We start from the raw sequence: 14597 nt of genomic DNA, 5'->3' as shown, positions 1-14597 counted from the left end.
CCACGCTGGGCGTGGGCTACCTTCGTTTTTCCACATCTCTCAGGACAAGGGCTCCCATCCACTGCAGCTCCATGGGCTTCTCTCCTTCTGTTTAATGAAGCTGATTGGTCCTTATCCTCCACACAACCATGGGGTGGGTCTAGTCTCTGCTCTCTCTTCTTAGTTGTGGATGGTGTCCTAAAAGGGTCAGAAACGATGCCAGCCATTAGTGTAGGAAGTTGCAAGTTATTATACAGCTTAATACCCATATAACCAACAAAACTATTAGCTTCCTTAGACTAGGGAAGATAATATATATCCCTGTGTAGGGATTGCCTGTCCTCTAAGGGGCATGCCCCCCCAGTGGGATCCTGCTTGTCCTGTGCCCCAAGGTTTGTTACGCCTAGCGTGCTCACCTCCCTAGTCCCAAGGGGGTAGCTTCCCTTCGGGTAGATCGGACAAAGTCCCTGCATTCGAAATACACCATCTATACCCTGCTGAATAGAGCGTAATGCTGATTGGTTGAGCAGTTCCCAATTTTATTTGATGGCCTAATTATTTCCAATGAGCGAGGATACAGGGTATGGAGCTGGTGCCTCTGATCCTGATGAGCTGAAAGGAGAACCAGACGAGGATCCTGCGACCCCAGCGAAGATGTCTGGTATCAAAAGATGGCTCTGGTGAGTTGTGGTTGGGGTTGGGTGGGTAGAAGTCTGCAGCGGAGCCCCGCAACACCAGATGATCGAATCCAAGGCCAAAAGGTAATTTAGAAGAGATCCAGTTGAAGAAGAAGAGTCAAAGCCAAAGTACTTTGCGATAGCAGAAGTGAGTTCATGGAGCAGCATCTAGAGATATTGCCATTTGATGCTGGATGGTCGGATCAGAAACCGTAGACCGGAAAATGCATCAACGTTTCAATCATGAAGAGCCTGCAGAGTGGTGAATGGATCTATGTGACAATACCACATCCTTTACTGCGAATCTTGAAAATCCCGACCTTTTCTTCTGTTTGCTTGCACTTTTCTGCACAAATAAATGCAGGGGGAGACCCCCTGCAATGCCCCCCACATCACCCATTCCCAATTAATACCCCTACCCCGCTTACCATGTATATATGTGCAAAAAAGTGCAACAATTTGACAAAAACCCCTCTCCATTTTTGGGTTTGCAGTAAAGGGGTTTGACATTTTCGTCCTATGCCGTGGTGAAGGTAAGCCAAAGAAAATGCATTGAAGTCTCGTCAATAAAAAGCCTGCAAAGTCTTGTCCCAACTTTTCAGCCGGAGAGATCATGGTTTACTGCTGAATGGGTGGGGTGAGCAACAGAGTACCCCAGCCCCAAAGCAATGTACAAAACACATTGGCTGATGCAGGGAGTCCCCACGAATGTAGAATCAATGAAGAAAAGGGAGTTGCAGCAGTTGCCTGAAGTAGAGTAACACCACTAAACATGTACACACATCTCCCAGGCTCTTAAAAGACTTCATTGGCTTGCGGTGACCCAGGGCAAAGGCTCTCACTTTAGAGGACAAAGCTTTGTACTGCTGCTGACTTTTGTATCTTATTGATAGATGAGCAAAGTTTTCTGCGGTTTACATGCCATTTGAGCCTATCAAATTCTTGGCTGCCGTCACTCATTTCAAGAAGAAAAAGGCATGGACCATTCTTTTCAGGTCCAAGCAGTGCTTCATTGCAATTCCTTGCCATTAGAGAGGGACAGGATCAATAAACCTTTGCATTTGCGAAAAATAACTTACCAGCCAAGTTGGACATTCTCAAATAATTCTGTACCAGTAGATATTTATTTACTATAATGGACAAAACTGTTAACATGCATTGCCAGGTCCATACGCCAATCAGATGTGGAATTTGCAATGACAGAACCCTAATCAAACCAAGACCACTTCATTGACTACCTAGGGATCAGGTACTCGTCCAAAGATTCTGGGAAAGAGCAGCTTGATCAAAACCGCGTAGCGGTTAAACAGCGCACAGATTTGGAGGAAAAGTCATCCTCCCAACACTAGATGTCTATAAGGTCCAAGCACACTAAGCCTCAAATGCTCACTCCATGTAGGAAAGCTAAGCCCTATCCCCGCAATTAGACATAGAGGAAAGGTCTTTTTTTTTAAAAAAAAACTTCTTTTGTTCCCTAATAGTGCCTCTACAGTCCCAATATATTTGAACTGGTGTTTTGCCATTAAAATATGAATTTGTTCTGTGACCCCTGGCTTTGACCTAACACTCTGGAAAGTTTTTGTTCCCATAAAAAGAATATCCAAGGGCTGGCTGAAAATACTTCTAGGCAGGAATGGAAATGTCTCGTCCATGTTGAACATCTCCTTGTAGACTAAGATCCAATGCACATATGGAATTCTTCAGTTTGATTTATTTTCCTTGGGCCTTATTCCGAGTCTGTCGGTCCGGAAATACGGGTGCCGGTAGCAACGTATCAGCACCCTTTCCGGACCGCCAGACTACGGCAATGCCTGCAGTGGCCGGTGCTCTGCAGGCATGGTTTTCATCTAGCAATGCTGGTGGTGCTTCCGTGTCCCCATTCACGTGGAGTCCTATGGGAGTGCACGGGAATGGGGACTTACACTTTCCGCCTCCCTGACATCCCGGGATGCTGGGACTTGTAATGCTTCGGTGGCACCGGGATCTCAGGCAGCGGAACAGTGTTACGAGGTCGGTGTCAACCCGCTGCTAGCACCGGCGGGTTATCTGCGACCTTGTATCGAGGCCCATTGTCAAATGAAATGGAGCTATTCCTTTCTGCAAAATTGAGTAGTCCACTCGTATCAAACTGTCTTTCAACCAAATCATCTTGGGGCTGCGAACCATATTTAAATTAGGTGGTCGATCCTAAGAAGAGATCGCTGTACATTAAATTCAGCATAAACATATTCGCTCTGGTGCGAGCAACATTTTGCTGTAAACGAAGCCATCCAATCAGACAAGTGTCCGCCTGTAATACTAGCATTGAAGATGTAACACATTTCTTCATTGAGTGCCCTTTACATCGGAATTTAAGGAAACAGTACTTTTAATACTATTAATACTATATGTTTGTTTGTTTTATTATTTGTAATGCGCGGTCATACCTTCAGGTACCAGTGCGCAGCATTTACAAGAGATTGCAAAGCTTAGTTACAGCAGCAAAGTAAAGAATTTATACATATCAATGGTAAAACTAATATCCGGCAAATATACAAATATTCAGATGGGTAATAAGTACACAGTAAGTACAAGCAGTAAGCAGTGCAATATATATAATTGGCAATTTGTAACAGGATTTCAGCATCTGTGGAAGCATTTTTTTTTCAAACTAGGACCCAAGTTTGATGTCACTTTGGCTGCTGCAAATTATCTCAACTCGGCTTGGTAACTTAGACCTAAGTACATCAACGTTGCTTTGTGATCGTAAGTTACCTAGCCTGTTACTGAAGTAATTATGTTGGGGTACATTATAATAGGAATTCACCTATAACCTACTTGTGCTATTATGAATCTTTGCTTTTGTTTGTGTAATGTTATATATTTTCACTCTGTTATTTTACTTTTTAGCTTGCACAATATCTTTTTACTGAATTGTAATTCTGCTGCAGTTTACGGCATTGAAACGTTATTGCGTGTCAGAGAGGCAAATGAGGAGTATGATAAAACATTCAGTAGTGGTAAGGACGTGCAAAGTCGGGTAGATAGTAGGATGAGGGCGATGGATGGATAGATAGATAAGATGATCGGAAAGCCATGAGAAGGAAAGATGGAGGACCTATGTGTACAATTGGACCTAATTTATCATGCGACTCAACCGTATTTTATGGGGCACAGCCCTGACAGGAGAGATAGCTGGAGAAGAGGTGTCCGCTGTGCATGGGCGATGTCTGGAATTTACTCACTGCATTGTGAGCCTGCGTATGTTGAAAACATGCCCAAGAAAACACAGACGGCAAAGCCCTTCTGCTTACATCTTAAGGCTCCCAACAACATATGGGAGGCATTGAATGTCAGAAATCCGAATTTGCCAATAGCTTCCTGAAAAGCGAGCAACAAAGAGAACCCTCAATTTTTTTGATTTCCTGATTTATGCCATGGTTACCAAAGCCCTCGGATTGTGCTTGTGTGCAAAGTGATTAAGGACACAAGCCTGTCTATGGCTGTGCAGCATTTATATAACAGTATAGAATGAATGTTTTTAGAAATTACATTTTTCCGAATAAACTCAGTTTGGACTTATTCCAGTAATTTTTCTCTTACACTCTGCTTCTGTTGTGGTGTTTCACTGTTAGGTCACTAGTTGGTCGTGAACACTATATAAATTGCAAATCACAGTTGAATCCTAAATAGAATTTCAAATGTTTTTAAGTGGAGGTATAAACAAGGATGGAACACAAGATGGTACACATTGTAATTGGTTATTTATATTGTAATTGGTTATTTATAACATGCTTAATAACCAGATGTTTCTAAGCGCAGACCCGGGAATTGAACCTGTGTTGCTCTTCGTCGTCTTGCTTCCAAGGCAAGCGTGTTGCTGCTGAGCTATCCTCCCGAACATGTCGGTTCAGAAAGTGAGTGAATATGGAGTAACATGTATGGGAAGTCTGCAATGTATTTAAATGTACTGCAATGAAATCGAAACTCAGGTGCCCTAAAAATGTTGTCCGCTAAAAGAGAGTGATAAGTATACTGCATGATGTTGAATCCAAATATGAATTTGTTGACAACATGGATAAGCCGAAAGAATTCATATAGATCAGACATTTGAAGATAGCGCCCAATGTAGCGCTGAACACACAACAGTGCTCATATTGGTCAGGGGCGTAACATTAATGGAAGGTGTAAAAGCCTTTACTCCTTCCATTGACGTCTTGCCCCATTTTCAAGTTGCGTACCGCTGCTTCTCTCCGCTGTACAAATGGATGAAATTGTGGCGTGGCATGTTTGAAAGGCACAAAAGCCTTACACAAGGCTTTTACACCTTTCATTCACGTTACGCCACTCATGACCATGAGCTCCTGATTGTGGAGTCTCATTTTAGAGTAAGGCTCAATATGAAGGGAGATAAACATCGACGACTGCTACTGTCAGTCCGGTATATGAGTTTTTACAGCTAAGTGTTGTGGAAAGAAAGAAATGCCACTGGTGTGATATGTAAAATGAATTTCATAAATTGAGAGTAAGCTCACTGATCTATTGAGTGATAAATATTGCAATAGACAGTAATGTGGATTGTAGGAAAATGCATTTAGATACTTATAATTTCCTCCGCTTTTGTTATTAGTTACTCTGAAACGGATTGGAATTATGAAGACAAATCAAAAATATAGAAGACATGAACAGGATTAATGCTGGATCTTTATTTGCTGTGTGATGGACAACAACTGATTGTGGCAGGTAAAGTTGACATAATGTTATGTATACCCTGATTGTTGGCATTGTTACTATTGAACTCCATGTCTCCAGAAGGGACCTGTAGTGTGGGCTTAACTCTACAGAATGGCTTTACTAATGTGTTGAAGAAGAGTGATGTTTAGTAACATTGGCGAAGCCTATACCCTACACAAGGTGTATGGGATGTCCAGACTCAGTGTGAAATGGGATGCAGGGAATTAAACTAGATAGCATCTTTGTGTTTCGATTTCCACCATGGTAATTTGTTGCCTTTGAACAAATAATTAATGTCCTTGAAGAGAACCTTTTTGATATGGTGGCATTTGATTATGGGGATAAAATAGAGAAAGAGATTGACATCTGAACTTGTTATCTATGAGATACATGGCTACCATACCTATGTCTGCTTTAACATTCCCATTTCCCCAGTTAAAGAGTTGTCATGACCCACAGAACGCGCCCCTTCTGGACTTCCTGGTCCTTGTCACGGCGGGGCTTGCATTCATTGTTTCTCCCAACATGGCCATATCACGTGACACGGCTCGCACCCGCCTTCACGGCGGACGTAGTACGTCCCATAAATATGCCACGCCCCCGCGGCCCCGCACGTCTCAATGCTATTGCGAGGTAGCAACCAGACGTGTGCTCCGTAGCTCGCGGTATTGTTTCCCTTGTTTTTTCCACCCTACCCCAATTCTAGTCCCATTCCTTCCCTTCTTGATTCCTGGACTCGTGTGCTAGTTGCGCACCCTGTTTATTCCCCGGATTCCTGGATCCCTGCATCCCGGTACTTGAACGCACGCTGGAGTCGGAAGAGACTCGTGCAGCCTTATTCAAGACTCGATCAGTACGCAATAAGGCATCGATCAAGAAATCCAGCAAAGATCAAACTCAGGTGAGAAGGGGGGAACTCCTTGACAAGAGTCCTAGAAGAGTGGGACATTAGAACAGATGGGAATTGGTCCTGTAAGTTTGTTTCTTGTTGCCTGTGTCATATCAATGTGTGATTATGTAGTGACAACAGAAGAGACACTAATTGAAATTGTTTGTAAATTTTAATAAACAGAAGGATTTGATTATCCTATTAATATATGGAGTATGGAATACAAAGGCAGATATACAAAGAACATGATATTGCTATTGACGAAGGCATGGATTATAATAATTATAATTAGTTACTTATAATGTGCTCAATACCCAGAGGTTTCTAAGCGTGGACCTGGGGATTGAACCTGTATTGCTCCGCATCGTCTTGCTTCCAAGGCAAGCGCGTTGCCCCTGACCTAGCCTCCTGAGACACATCCTGAGATTAATGTGTGAATGCCGAAAGAGTTCTGCTGCGATGTATGTTGGCAAAAGAATGATTAGGCTAACATAGATTGTTCTGTGGAGTTCATTGGAACAAATGGATACATTCAATTATTCTCTGTGCTGGGAGTTTGCTGCCAGACTGAAAAGCTGTACCTTCGCTTTTCAGGTGGATGGGATTAGGTCCCATGTATAATACAGTTTATGAACCTGGTACTATTTTATATTGATTAGTAGATCTTTAGAGTTTATCATTTGTAGAGTATAAGTGATATTGTCAACATAAATTTGTAATATGTAGCATGATAACATATCACATTGATGTTCGATGTCTGGGTTTATTAATGGATGGACCAAGTTGGTTCTGGATTGATGTAGAAATAAGGGTATTTTTTGCAATAAAAGTTGTGTGTTACAATTACTTAATGCCATGAGAGAGCACCAGATGGTATGTAACTTTAGCAAACACAATATATATATATAGACTGCATATTGACCTGATCCAATTAATAGGTCAGCCTCTTGCAACTGCTTTTGTATTATAGCAGTTCTAAAACGAGGTTGCTGAACAGTCTCGAAAAATCTTCCAGATCATTGGCCTGTTGATAAGACCTCAGGAATCAGGACAGTTGGGAGCTTCAACTTGCTGTTCTCACCTCTCTCTTCACATGTATATATCCTAAGGCTGTCATCCAAAGGCTAGCTCCAAAGGGGTAAATCCTTTGGAAGCTTGGGGGGATTTCTGGACTTTGGATAGGGGCTATTGGAGCAGCTCATTCCAGTTTTTCCTACCCCTTTATATAGTCCATCAGTCTGTGACCAATAGATGGAGGCTTCAATTTGGAATGACTCTTTGATCTCCCATATTAACTGAACAAGGGAACTAAAACTTGTCTCTTGGTCAGCTAAGATTTCTTCAGGAAAACAATTGTAAGTAAACTAAAGCACTAGCTTTTCACGAGTTTGTCTGGAAGTGTTAACTCTAGAAACCCTGAAGTTTTCTTTGCAGAGAACACTGTATTTGCTATTTATCATGGAAAAAAACGCACACAGAAACATTCCATTGCTTGAATTGTACACAACATAGCAAATAAAAATATAAATGTTTAACATTGTTTTAATTCACGTATAATACCACATTATAACATGGTAGAGTATATCAATTCTACTGCACAACATAATGGGCCTCATTAGGAATTTGGCGGTAATTCGGCAGATTTACTGTCGAATTACCACCAAACTCATTTACCGTTACTGCCACTCTGTCCCGTGTGTTTGCCCGCATCAAGTCTTATAAGTGGTGGTAAAGTGCTGTTAATCCCCAATTTTGGAGTCCCAAGGACTCCATTGGGAGTTCAGCTGAATTACCAGGAGCAGTTATTTCCGTTGTAATAATTACGCCGATACTTGACCTTAAAGTGGAAGATATACCTGCAGCATGATGCTGGAGGAAAATCCTACACTTCAAGGTCAAACTTGTAGTTCGGTGGTGCAGTAAAAACAGCGATAATTCTGTTACACACTGGAAAACTTGTAATCAGGCCCAATGTGTTTACAAATAATATACACAAATCATACATACATTAAACAAAACAAGACAAAAAGAATAAGTCAACCTTAGAAACAAGGTAAATTTATTCAAATGAGGCTGTTACATCGACTATAGTGTCAGTATTCAAGGTTCCGATTTTGTATCTCTACCAACATCAGGACGTAGGCAAATTCATAGCAGTAGGCATGATACATTATTTCCCTCAACCTGTAAATAGGTTACAGATCCAGTTTCAATGATCATACAGTGTAAAAAATGTATTACACTCAACAGTGAAACATCAACTGCTAGGTTAAGGGAAGGAAAAGTGGGTGGAGAGGTGCCCTCTGATTAGGTAAAACCCTCTAATTGGTGGTACCATTATTTTTATTTTCATGTAAGTAAAGGTCTATGAACCTATATTGCGGCCTTCTGACAGTAATTTAGGCCAGTAATCTAGAACTTGCTGTCCGTGGCTCTGTAAAAGAAAGCGAGTAGGTGGATGTTAGTGGGATAGTAGCAAAGGCATGTGTGAAAATCTTTGTTGTTGATGAGTGCAGTTTGGAAACATCCCCTAGCTCTGTGCCGGTATGGATTCTACTGTATTCAGGTTGGCAGGGTGGATATGCTGCGGTGGGTTAACTCTGAACCCTGGGACCATCCTTAAAGAGTAGCGATGGGTGCATTGGAGTGGGATGCTGATAACAAATGGAAAGGGTGGGAGTTTTGTGTCTGACATTTTGTGTCTAGCATGTCAGACCTATATTGTGGATTGTCTGATGGGGAATGAATGTGGTGTAAGTTTGAATGATTTTTTTAAAAACATTTATTTTTGATTTGCATATCACAACACAGCTGCTCCATATTTCGATTAATGATAAGGCATACAGTAACTAAGAGCATTATGATTCTATGTCACAAGTCTACACAATGATCTGGTACATTACACATTATCAGAGCTCTCTTCATCCAAGAGTGAATCACGCAAGTATATTTGAAATAAAGTCCAAATGTCTTTCAGCCTATTTGTAGTAGGTGTCATCCTTACATAATTTTCTTCACATTCATTGACGTATGCTAGTTCTCTGAGGAAGTGCTCTATGCGTGGGGCATGAGCGATTTTCCATGCTTGAAGTATACATTTCTTTGCCACCACAGATGTAACATTGAAAAGTCTTCTAGATTTTCCGCTATTTTCCCTGTATCACCGAACAAGTATTTTTGAGGTCTGAGGTGAGCTGGGATTTGTGTCATTTCCTTCAGTATTCCCGCCACCTCTCGCCAGAACCCAGTAATCAAAGGGTATGCCCAGTACATATGACATGCGTCCGCCCTGAGATTTCTGCATTACTGACAGCTTCCAGATGTAGTGTTATGGAATTTTGCCATTTTAACCGGGGTATAATGGAGTTTATTTAGTACTTTAAACTGTATCAGCCTGAGGCCCGCATTCAATTAGACCTTTTTTGATAGAAGGCATTATCTGTTCCATTTTTCCTCTCCAATAGTTATGCCCATGTCTGTCTCCCAAGAGGTTTTGTCTTATACAATATAATACAAACCCAGTCACAACCACTGAATAACTTTGATATACTTGTACCAGTTTGTGAGTATAGGGACTGAAAACATGCATGCGGGGTGGCTCCTCAGGGAATGTTGGCCATCTTTTTTTAAATGCGGATTTCATGCGGTAATATTGTAGGGTAGCTAACTGGTCTCCTCCCACAGTGTCTGCAAAGTCTTCTGGCGTAACAAATCTCCCATTCGGGAACATGTCTCTCATTTTTATATCATATTCCGGGACCCATGTCTTGTGAATGCTTATATCATATGTGGGTTTAATACCTGGGAAGTTCCACAGCGGGGCCTGTGAATCATAGGGCGTCTCTATTTGTAATCTTTTGCAGATCATGGCCCATGCTGCGATCGTGGAGGTTGCCGGATCATATTTGCATTCATCTTTGGGAATTTTTGTGAATATTATGGAGCGCAGGTCGGTCGGCAAGGACCGAGCGTCGCTCAATAGGGATGTGTGGTGCACTAGCTGTCGGGTCCTGCCAGTATTTAGAGTATTGTGCTTGAGCTACAAGGTAATACAGCTCGAAGTCAGGTGCAGCTATACCACCCATTTCATAGGGTTCCACAAGTTTCTCCCATTTTATTCTGTTTGCCTCGCCGTTCCATATTAATTTTGTCACCATGGATCGCAGGTTTTCAAAGAAAGGTCTATCAGGCCATATTGGGACATTGCTAAACACATATAGGAGCTTGGGAAAAACTACCATCTTGAGTACCGCGATACGGCCGATGAGTGATATTGGGAGTCTAGCCCATATTTGTAGCTTGGCATGGATCATTTGTAGTAGGCATTCGTAATTGTCGACGTATAGGACATCCTGTCTCTAGATACAAGGATTCCCAGATATCTAATATTATAAGGAGACCATCGAAGACCGTGTGTGTGAGTAGGGCAGATGGTGGCAGGTGTTAGTGGGAAAATCTTTTGTATCCCGAGTGTACCGCGAATTTCTCCATGACTTCCAGCATTGGAGTGAGATTTTTCTCCGGTTCGCATATATATAACAATGTGTCATCCGCATATAAGAGATATGGATTGGGTGCTTCCTGCCATCCTTATACCCCTCTGTCTCTGCGCCTGTCTGACAGCTGCGACCACTGGTTCTATAGTAAGGGCGAAAAGGATGGGAGAGAAGGGGCAACCTTGCCTTGTGCCTCTGCCCAGGCTGAAGCTGTTGGACAGAGTGTGGTTCGTGAGGACCTTGGCTTTTGGGGAAGCATATAATATTTTTACACATTGTATGAAGTACGGGCCTAATCCGAATTTCTCAAGAACTGCGCACAGGTATGCTCAGGAGACCGAGTCGAAAGCCTTCTCGGCATTCAGTGATACAGCGACTGCCTGAGCTTCAGGTTTAAACTGTGCCATAACTCCGAACAGTCTGCGCAAGTTTCAGGCCGTGGATCTTGTTGGGATGAAACCACATTGGTCGGGGTATATCTATGGTCGTCATCTTCAGTAATTTATCTAGTTTCGAGTACTTTTGCATATATTTTAGCATCTGTGTTGATTAACGAAAGAGGGCGATAGGAGGACATTTCTTGGGAAGGGCGTCTGGGTTTCAATAATACTGTGATGATCGCCTCTGTCATTGTGTCCGGGAGTGAGCCGCACATCATTGCTTCCTCCCATACAAGAGTTAATACCGGGGAGAGTATTGAGGAGTATTCCTTGTACAATTCTGCACCCAATGCATCCGACCATGGGGCTTTTCCAGACATCAGTGATTTGATCGCTTCAGCGATTTCCTCACTGGTTATCGGTTGTTCAAGGGCCATGGTATTGTCTAATGAAAGTTTGGGGAGTGTAATATTGTCTAGATAACCCCTCAGGTCTGCTTCAACACATGTATCATGGTTTGAATACAAATGATTGTAAATTTTGATAAATTCTGCATTTATCTCTTCTTCCCCATTTGCAACTTCCCCGGCTCCTGTCATGATACTTGTGATAGGGGTACGGTTCTGTTCGTTCTTTAGTAAACACGCTAATAGGTGCCCCGGCTTATTACCTTCCTCGTACCTGCATGCTCTGACTGGTGTAGCCATATACTTCTGTTCCCTTATTGACAATTTGTTACATTTTTTGAGGTATGTATTGATTTTGGCTAGTGTCTTTTTGTCGTGCGTTGTGCTGTAGTCATTCTCAAGTGTCTTTAGGTGTTTCTCAGTTTCTGTTTATTCAGCTCTGATTGTTTTTGTAAGACCCGCTGTCTTAGACATTATATTCCCCCTTATCCACACCTTGAAGGTTTCCCATATAATCGACCATTTGTCCACCGAACCTCTGTTCAAATTAAAGAATTCTTCCATTTCAACATGTAGGACTCTACCACATTCGGGTCTTTAAGGATGTTTGGGGGCATTCTCCATCATCTGACTGGGGGTTTGATGTTCTGAATCATTACTTCAACGGTAACTGGGGAGTGGTCAGATAGTGTATGGGGGTGTATGTCACAGTGCTTCACTGAGTTGGCCAAATGGGAGGAGATAAAGCAATAGAATATCCTCGACTCAGTATACGTTCTATTCATCCGTACACGATACAGTCTTTCCAGTGGATGTAAACCTCTCCAGGCATCTACAAGGGCTAATTGTACCAGGGGTTAGTGGAAAACAGTGGCTGATCTAGTGATGCTTTTTTTTTATCAGAGGATCTATCCAGAGTCACAACAAATATGGTGTTGAAATCCCCTCCCCATAACACACGTATTCGCTACCGGGCCAATTTCAGCGATCACATTGACATAAAGGTTGAGGTCGTCTCTATTCGGCCCGTAGGTATTCACCAGGATCAATTCCTCACTCACTACTCTGCCCCATATAATCACATATCTGCCTTGGGGGTCAATTTTACTTTTCTCAGTTACAAAGCCCAAAGCGGGGTCTATCAATGTGAGGACTCTTCTCTTCTGAGATGAATATTCGGTGTAATATCTATTTTTGCCCCATTGTTGCAGAATACCATTGTTGACATTCTGTAGTGAGTGTGTTTCTTGCAGCATCGCTATGTGCGGGTGGTGTCTGTTGATATAAGCACCAACCTTGCTGGATTTTGATCTATTGTTCAGCCTACAGACGTTCCACGTAAGCAATTTAAGCTTTAGCCCTATATCCAGACTTGTATATTGTGCCATTTAGTCGTGATCAAGTAACACGTTAAAAAAGGAGCTATTTCCCGATATGGTGCAGCTTGTGATGGTGTGACTGCAATTTTTAAACATTTCAAACATGTCAACTCCGACTCCTGGTGCCCAACCCGGGATCTCTCAGGTAGTCGACTTATTCTTCAAACTGGAGGGCATGTCTCTGTCAGTCCCAAGCCAACCATTCTTTTCCCAACATCCAACAAAATAATACTCTGCACCTTGTGCCCACCCCCACCCACACCATCAACCCCAACCTGATGATAACCCCTCATTGCTAACTTGTGGACCTTCCCGGGTGAGCGTGTGTTTCGAACACAGCCCCTGTAGCCGAGCACATCTCATCCGGTTCAAAACTAATTTTAGAAACTGCGCCCTGTGGTTACTATTATTACATAGTTAAGTTAGTAAAGGATATTGTGGGGCTGCCTTCAGTCGCTGGGATTCCTCATCTCCCCCACCGGTTGCTGTAGGCCGTTTTGATCATGGTCGCCTTCCCGGCAGGAGGGGAATGGAGGCCTCCACATAGGCCATTGCCGCAGCTGGAGTTTCAAAAAAGTGTGCACGGCCACTGTGTTGTATTCGCAGCTTTGCAGGGAACAGCAGGGCATAGGAGACCTTCCTCAGTCTAAGTTGTCTTTTGATCAGCTCGTATGATTGCCTTTGGGTCTGGACTCCCGCTGCAAAGTCGGGGTAGATGTGAATGTTGTCGCCACCGTGTTGCAGAGGGCTCATTTCTCTGGCTAATCGTAGTGCCGTATCTGTGTCTCTGTAATTGAGTAGTCTGGCAATGACCGTGCGAGGAGGGACTCCCGGTTTAGGCACCGGGGCTAGGGTGCATTGTGCCCTTTCAACCAAGAAATGTGGGGAAAAGGAGTCTTTGCCGAACAGGGATTTTAACAATGATTCATTGTGCGACTCTATTGGGCCCTTGCAGAAGGATTCGGAGAGGCTGACTATCCGTATGTTATTGCGGCGTGACCTGGATTCCAAGTCGTCGCATTTGCCCTGGAGCTTAGTCATCTCTCCTTTCAGAAGAGTTATGTCAGGGGTATTTTGATTAATTGAGTTTTCATTAGAGCCAATTCTGTTTTCTGCTTCCGTAATTCTGGCACTCTCTTTATCGAAACAGGCTTTAAGTGAGCCTATTGTTGAGACGATATCGTCTAGTTTAACATTGACCACTAGGAATCCATGTTGCACTGTGGTAAGGAGGTGGTCGAATTTAGGGGGTAATTCATGGAATAAATGTGTGCCGAAATCAGTGGCGCAAGCAGGCGAAAGCGTAAAAAAGCCAGCGCACGCGTGCGATTCATGGAAGGACATGCGCGTGTAATTTCCGGGATGTGCGCCAAATCCGCACGTGGCGCACACCGGCGCACGCGTCATTTCCACATCCCGAACGCCGTGCGTGTCGCGCACGGCGGAAGCGCACAACGTCAGCGCACACATCAAAAAGGGGGTGGAACAAGGGGCGGAACACGCGGAATGGGGAACAACGTGTGAAAATAAGGGCGGAACAGGGGGAGTACCGCTGGGAAGTACACGGAACGCCCACACGCACGCGAACTACACATATTCATGGAATCGGATAGGGAAAACCCGCGCACGTCAAAACACACGCACAATTACATCCACCACATGAAAGCAGGCGGAAGC

The 14597-nt window shown here is 43.2% G+C and overlaps 1 protein-coding gene across 4 annotated transcripts in view; it reads left to right on the top strand.

Annotated features, from left to right (window-relative positions):
- Positions 1-14597, top strand: part of LRRC61 (leucine rich repeat containing 61) — a 133628-nt gene that overhangs the window by 34220 nt on the left and 84811 nt on the right. For 2 of the 4 annotated variants that reach the window (XM_069645913.1, XM_069645912.1), the window contains exon 2: positions 5266-5378. The gene's annotated coding sequence lies outside the window, so the exon portion shown is untranslated. Of the gene's footprint in view, positions 1-4448; positions 4553-5265; positions 5379-14597 lie in introns of those variants that run through there. The other 2 variants (XM_069645910.1, XM_069645911.1) reach the window with 2 other exon arrangements.

This window comes from Ambystoma mexicanum, chromosome 2p, assembly GCF_040938575.1.
Source record: "Ambystoma mexicanum isolate Mex_15411 chromosome 2p, UKY_AmexF1_1, whole genome shotgun sequence".
Taxonomy (NCBI): domain Eukaryota; kingdom Metazoa; phylum Chordata; class Amphibia; order Caudata; family Ambystomatidae; genus Ambystoma; species Ambystoma mexicanum.
Note: the sequence above shows the minus strand (reverse complement) of the source record. Positions and strands in the feature narration are given on the sequence as shown.